The sequence below is a fragment of the Jaculus jaculus genome, chromosome 8, assembly GCF_020740685.1.
Source record: "Jaculus jaculus isolate mJacJac1 chromosome 8, mJacJac1.mat.Y.cur, whole genome shotgun sequence".
In the NCBI taxonomy this organism is placed as follows: Eukaryota; Metazoa; Chordata; class Mammalia; order Rodentia; family Dipodidae; genus Jaculus; species Jaculus jaculus.
In genome coordinates this window covers 10,540,750-10,548,432 of record NC_059109.1, presented here as the reverse complement: position 1 = coordinate 10,548,432, position 7,683 = coordinate 10,540,750, and the positions used below count along the sequence as shown (strand labels likewise).

The window sequence follows — 7,683 nt, the reverse complement described above, 5'->3', positions numbered from 1 at the left end:
ACTTGGTGCAGCTGGCTTTACGTGGGCATACTGGGGAGTCGAACCCCCTCTGGCTTTGCAAGCAAGCTCCTTTAAGCCATCTCTCCAACCCGCGTCCCAAACTTTGATTTTCTATCTTTGGTGGCGTCTGTCTCTGTGTTACTGGGGTCCACAGAAAGTCTTTGCAGTGGCCACCCTCCGCAAAAGTCTTGCAGGGTCTCGGGTCATCCCTACCGCACATCCGCATGCTCTCTGAGTCAGACGTGACCCCGAGAGTCAGGCACTGGGGGTGTGGGGTGCACCATTGCTCCCTCTTTCTGCTTCCTTCTCTTCCGCCCTTCCCAGGGTGCTTGGTAGGCTGGCCAGGAGAGCCTGCCCTTGCCCAGGTCCTGTCTAGTTAAGAAAAGTCAATATCAGCCTCTGCTAATAGGTAACCGGCCTGTTTGTAACAGCGACTTTTTTTGGATTGGGGCTCCAGGCTTTTGCCGGGTCCACCCAGGTCGTCTTTGGGCTCAGGCTGAGGGGCCCGAGGTGGGACCGCAGAGGCCAAAGGGCCACTGAGTCAGGGGGTGCGGCTCTGGAAACCCACTGGGCACGGAGGAGTGGTGCCCACCTTAATCACTGCTGTGTTCTTCAGTTTGTGAAGTCTAAAGGGGACCCCAGAGCGGGTGGAGACAGGAATTCACTTCTGGCGTTTGACTCATGGTTCTGCGCCCAGGGAAGGTTCAAAGGAGAGTCACCCATCACCACCTTGGCTCACCTGTCTTCGGTCATCACCTTTATGGCCGCTGAGCTGGGCAACAGAGAGCCTGGGTCCCTGCTGTGAATCCGTTTCAGCATCCCTATTACCATACTTATGAGACCAGGGAAACAAGATGTTACTTCTACCTGGCCAACTGATCTCTGACCAGCAGGAGAATTAAGCTAACCTTTTGCCGCCCCGCTCCCCCCCCCCCCCACTTTTCACTTTTTCGTCCCAGGCTGGCCTCGAACTTACAGACATCCTCCTACCTCTGCCTCCTGAGTGCTGAGGTTTACAGTGTGCCACCAGGCTCGGCAACCACCCAGCTCTTTTGGAGCCTTTGCTGTTAAGAGAATCTGGGTGTGTGGGGAAGAGACCAAAGAGATGTATCTGAGGGGAGCCAGCACCCCAGCTTACAAGTTACCCTGTTCCTGCAGCAGAGACCAGGATGGCTGGGTGGGGGAGGGGCCAGGTGGCCGCTCAGCTTAGGAACTGAACAGATGCACTGGGCAGACAAGCGTCACTTGCTGAGGCCCCGGTGCCTCCTTCCTTTGGCCTGGATGAAGACATCCATAGGCAACAGTTACTCATCCCCTTCTAGGTAGAAGGTCTCATTCTAAAATCCTTGTGCTCTTAATTCATGGACTCTAGTGCAGTGTTATTAGCATTCCTGTTTGACAGATGAGACTGAGGAGGTGCAAGGTGGTTACATAACAAGCGCACAACGCTTCTTTTTTTTTTTTTTTTGCTTTTCCAAAGTAGGGGCCGGAGCGATGGCTTAGCGGTTAAGGTGTTTGCCTGCAAAGCCAAAGGACCCAGGTTCGATCCCCCCAGGACCGAAGTAAGGCAGATGCACAAGGGGGCGCATGTGTCTGGAGTTTGTTTGCAGTGGCTGGAGGCCCTGGCGAGCCCATTCTCTCTCTCTCTCTCCCTCCTTCATCTCACTCTAGCCCAGGCTGACCTGGAATTCACTATGTAGTCTCAGGGTGGCCTCGAACTCACAGTGATCCTCCTACCTCTGCCTCCCGAGTGCTGGGATTAAAGGCGTGCGCCACCACGCCCAGCCATCCATGGTTTTCAGTAGATTTACAGGTCTGTGCAGCTATCACAGCCGTTCAGTCTGAGGACTTCACAGCCTTAGAGTCACCCAAGTGAGGCAGAGCCACCATCTGAACCCACACAAAGACCCCGCTCTTAGCCAGCTTGCTGAATTCACTCTGTGGAGAAAAAGGGATCCAAGGGTGGGAACTGGACTTGTGGGGTGTATTGCTTAAAATATTTTATTTAGGACCCTCTCGAAAAAGAAAGAAAGGGAGAAAGGGAGAGGGAGAGAGAATGGGCACGTCAGGCCCTCTAGCCAATGCAAATGAACTCCAGGACTTAACGTGCCACCTGTGTGTCTGGCTTTCTGTGGATACTCGAACCTGGGTCCTTAGGCTTTGCAGGCAAGGGCCTTAACCGCTAGGCCATCTCTCCAGCCTTTCTGGGATGTCTTCCTTGAGAACCACTTCCCCAAAGGGAGTCCTCACACCTCTTCTCCATCTTTGTTTCCCCCTTGCGGGGATAAGCTGGCTGCCTGTGGTGGGAGAAGGGAGGTAGGATACCCTAGTCAGCTCTAGCCAACTGCTGCCTCCACTAGTCTGGTCAGGGCTAGAGCCCGGGGACAGCCCCTCCCTTGTCCCTAGGGCAGGGCCCAGCCTTCAGCTGACTCAGCTCAGTAGAGTCTCCACATTGATGAAGGGGGGGGGGGGCGGAATCACCCACACAAACCTAGCAGGCTGGTTCTCCTGTGTTCCGGGGTGTTCCTTGGAGGGCTCATGGGTAAGATAGACACCCTCCTCCTTGCCATGTTTGGGGTTGGGGAGAGAAGGGACCGGTGTTGGGAATTTGGGGATGGTGTGGATGTGCCAGCCTTTTTGTCTCTATCAATAACAGGGCTAGCTGTTTCCTGGGCCTCAGTGTTTTCTTCTGCTCAATGGGTATGGCGTCCCCACTACCTAGAAGGCCGTCTGAAGCCATGCACGTGGCAGCCCTTGAAGAACAACAAAAAGAAAACTTCGCCGGGTGTGGTGGCGCACAACTTTAATCCCAGCACTCGGGAGGCAGAGGGAGGAGGATCGCCGTGAGTTCAAGGCCACCCTGAGACTACATAGTGAATTCCAGGTCAGCCTGGGCAGAGTGAGACCCTACCTTGAAAAAAAAAAAAGAAAAAACTTCTACAATAATGAGCTGAGTAGCTGCGAGAGGCTGTTAGCCCACAAAGCCTAAAGTCATTACAAGCCAGATTTTTTTTCCAAAGTTTGCCAGCCAGGCAAACTATGATTTAGCAATCACACTTTGCTATGGTTAAATCATTCCAGCATTGTTACTGTTTCTCTTTTTCTTTCCCTTCTTTCTTCCTTTTTTGGTTTTTCGAGGTGGGGTCTCACTGCAGCCCAGGCTGACCTGGAATTCACTCTGTAGTCTCAGGGTGGCCTCGAACTCACGGTGATCCTCCTACCTCTGCCTCCCGAGTGCTGGGATTAAAAGCGTGCGCCACCACGCTTGGCTTCTCCCCACTCTTCCTTGCAGCATTTTGCTGATTTTGCTGAGATGGGGCTATGAAATGGGGCTCTCTGGGACCCAATCGATCCTCCTGCCTCAGCCGCATGAGGAGGCATGTGCCACTGTGCCTGGCTGTTTCCACGTACTCTTGCCACTGCCTCATTATGTAAGCACCTCTCCCTGCTGCAGCTTAACTCCCGAAGGCAGGCCTTCTCCTCCCTTGACCCTGCCTTACTTCCTTGTCCTTGTACTCCAGAGGAAACAGGCCTGGGGAGGCCACTTCAGGGTTGCAGATGGGTGGAGATTGGAGTTCCCTAGAGCCTCTGCCTCTGTGACCTTCTCCTGGGGGGAAACCGGTGTCTGGATGTATAAGGGGATTTGGGGAATCCAGCTGCTGTGTGACTACAGACACGTCCCAGTCTGTTTGCACAAAGGGAAGCTGGACGAAGCAGGCAAAATGCAAACAGGCGCAGGTGGTGATGGGTGAATTTTTCTTTAAATAATAACCTCAGCGTTATCTATCCTGTGATTAGGACTTCACTGAATGCCGATACAATCTTAATTAAGACTTCTGCCCAAGCTGGGTTAGGAAAGGCTTCACAATTGTCTCTTAAATGCTTGAGAAAGCAGAGATAAGATACTGGGCAGCAGTGACCAAGCTGGGCGCTCACCCTGGACTCCTCCCTTGCCTCTTAGATAAACTGAGCCAAGGTCCTTTCTCTCTTGCCACTTCACCCCAACCCAGCCAGGGGAAACTTGGGACACTCCTGCCCGCTCCACTACATACAGTGCCTGCCTGACTTACAGCCACATAAGACAACTGATTTCACATTTTAAAATTTTTATTTATTTATTTATTTATTTATTTGAGAGTGACAGACAGAGAGAGGGAGGGAGGGAGAGAGAGCGAATGGGCGCTCCAGGGCCTCCAGCCACTGCAAACGAACTCCAGACGCGTGCGCCCCCTTGTGCATCTGGCTAACGTGGGTCCTGGGGAATCAAGCCTCAAACCGGGGTCCTTAGGCCTCACTTAGGCAAGCACTTAACTGCTAAGCCATCTCTCCAACCCTTATTTCACATTTTAAAAAATATTTGATTTATTTATTTGAGAGAGGCAGCTAGAGAGAGAGAGAGAATGGGCATGCCAGAGCCTCTAGCCTCTGCAAACTCCAGAAGCATGAGCCACCTTGTGCATTTAGCTTTATGTGGGTCCTGGGGTATCGAACTCAGGTCCTTAGGCTTTGCAGGCAGGCACCTTAACCACTGAACCATCTCTCCAGCAGGACAACTTCATTCAGAGGCACATCCCTCGGGTCCAGTCATGGGTCCAGTCCCACCCTGGCTCTAGTTTTTCCCCAGCTACCAGAAGAGCTGAGAATGGATCCTTGGGATTTTCTTCTCCATCCGAAGTTGAACTATTGGCTCTTCTCTGGGGATCCTTATTGTATGGAATGCAGCCAGCTCCTTATCTGGGAAACTCAACATTCCTTAGGGTGACTGCTGGTTCTGGTGTCCTTTTTGTCTGGCGCCCTCTGACCTTGCTTCACGGGCCAAAAGGCTAAAGGGTAGCAAGTCACGACCCTCCCAGATCAGAGCACCTATTTCTGACCAGGGCTGGGCTGGCACTAGCTTCTAGAAAGTTGCCCTGGGTTTTTGCAGGGGTGTGAAGCGTGACGTGTTTACTTCTGTCCCCCGGAGGTGTGCTGTTAGAGATGTGCTGTGGTTTGCTGGTCTTGAGTATACACACCCCCCTGACACACACACCCTCACCACCACCCTGTTACATAAGCTCTTTTCTTTGCTGTGGTTTAACTCCTGAAAGGCCCTCTCTGACCCTTCAGATAGCTACTGGCTGTCCTTCTCCCCCAGCTATGAAGGTAATAATAACAACAAGAATATCTTCATTTTTTCCCCAGCCCTCATTATACATCTATTTTTTAATTAATTTTATTTGAGAGAATATCGAAACACCAGGACCTCCTGCTGCTGCAAACAAACTCAAGACACATGGGCCATTTTGAGCATCTTGAGTAGATACTAAGGAATCAAACTTAGGCTGTCAGGCTTTCCACGCAAGGGTCTTTGACCACTGGGCCATCTCTCTAACCATCACATTTAAGTATTATCATTGCACGTTTAGTTTAGAAGGCACTGGCAAAGGAAGCTTCCTGGTGAATTGAAGGTTTATTTTTTAAATTCTTTGAAATGATCATGTGTTTCATTTCTGAATTAGCAAATCTTTTTCTAGCTTTTTATTGACAACTTCCATAGTTATAGATAATAAACCATAGTAATGTCCTCTCCTCCCTCACTTTCCCCTTCACATATCTATCCTTCATACTATTCCCTTCCCCTCTCAATTAGTCTCTTTCATTTTGATGTCATCATCTTTTCCTCCTATTATGAGGGTCTTGTGTAGGTGGCATCAGGCACCGTGAGGAGAATTACTCTCCTTTTTTTTTTTTTTTCCTTGTGCGGTGGGTGCTCCGCGTGGAGCTCCGGATCTGATTCACGTCAGGCCAGTGCTTCACCCCTGAGCTACATCCTCAGCCCCAGCAAAGTGTCATCATCACTCCCCATTTCTGGAGCAAGGCTGCATGCTAAAAGCCACCTATATGTCTTCTTGAATAAGAAATGCCAGAAGGATTCCCCAAAAGTTCAGATTCCATAAATGGCTCAGAGTCACTGCTCGGAGGCCTTCTAAACATGAACTCACACACACACACACACACACACAGTCACTGGGCTTTTGTTAAGATCCGTTCCTGATTTGATAGCCTTGGAACAAGCGAGACTCTAGAAAGTTCCTGGTGAAAGAGCCCAGTCGTTCTGGACCCTAAGATGCAAGCCCTCCCTAGGATAGGAAGTCTGGGTGGGGGGGGGGGTGTGACTGTTCCATTTTAGTTCCTACACAGGGATCCTGTGAGCGGCTCACGCCAGATTCCTCCCCTCCTGTCCTCTCCTCCTCTGCTCCGTGGCTTGCTGCCTCACCTCCCTTCCCCTCCACCCCAGCCGAAACTTCTGCGTCCCCTCTGTCCTTGGGATAAAGGCTTTTCTCTGGGGCTCAGGTCAGGCTTGCTAGGGCTTGCTGGGACAAACTGGCCTTTTCAGGTTCTCGTCATGCGAACCTGTTAATTAGCAAGGAAAGGCCTCATTAATGTCGTTTGTGGGCTGTAGTCACACATTCTCCCCTCAACCCTACTGTTCCCCAGAAAGCCGGATGAGGACTGAAGTCTCAAATTTCCCATCTCTCTGCTCTGTCCCCCACTGTGCATCTACAGCATTGTGGAAATAGGAGGTGGCTTATTAGGGGGTTCTTCTGGATCAAGACAACAGGTTCCCCAAGTTAGGACCCACACCTCCTAAAACCCTGGAATCCAACTATTTGACCCTGTGGCTGGTATTCCGGAGGTATTGGGGTCTCCTGGACATCTGGGCCCTCAGGACATTACTCTAGCCTTCCTCTCACCCCTGCTGGTTTCTTTAATTCGCTGGGGTACAGCAAGTTTCCGTGAGGTAGGAGAGGTTAACCCCACTTTATAGTGGGAAACCGAATCTGAGAAAGTGTCCGAAGTTCACACGCGGGCAAGCGGGGGTCTGAACTCGGACGTAATTTCATAGCTTGATTTGTTTCCCTCTGGGCTAGCTACGTCAGTGACAGGAGACCAGAGGCCCAAGGAGGGACCCTGGGCCTCCACATTCTTTCCTTGCTCTGCTGGCTGTGAGCTGAAGGAATCAGATTCTATATTTATTATTATTATTATTATTATTAATTTATTTATTTTGGTTTTTCAAGGTAGAGTGGCACTCTAGCCCAAGCTGACCTGGAATTCACTATGTAGTCTCAGGGTGGCCTCGAACTCATAGCGATCCTCCTACCTCTGCCTCCCAAGTGCTGGGTTTAAAGGCATGCGCCACCACGCCTGGCTAGAATCAGATTCTAGATTTACATTGCCTGCCCCTTGAGTCTAGGCCCCCACTATGTGTGTGTGTATATTTTAAATATATTTTTTTTAATTATTTATTTGAGAAAGAGATAGAAAGGGAGAGAGAGAATGGGCACACCAGGGCCTCCAGCCACTGCAAACAAACTCCAGGTGCATGCGCCACCTTGTGTATCTGGCTTTACATTGGTACTGGTAAATTGAACCTGGGTGCTTTGGCTTTGCTGGCAAGCACCTTAACCACTAAGCCATTTCTCCAGCCCATGTGTTTTAAATATTTTTATTTATTTATTGGCAAGCAGAGAGAGAGATAGAAGCGAGATGGACAGAGAGAATGGGCACACCAGGGCCTCCAGCCACTGCAAACGAACTCCAGGTGCATGCACCACTTGGCACATGTGGCTTTGTGTGAGTACTGGGGAACTGAACTCCGGTTGTTAGGCTCTGTGGGCAGGGGCGTTAACTGCTAAGCCA

General features: G+C 50.8%; 1 protein-coding gene across 2 annotated transcripts in view; it reads left to right on the top strand.

The window, feature by feature from the left end:
• The window catches only part of C8H6orf132 (chromosome 8 C6orf132 homolog), a 46,362-nt gene that overhangs the window by 720 nt on the left and 37,959 nt on the right, over window positions 1-7,683 (top strand). The gene's annotated exons all lie outside the window — the stretch shown is intronic.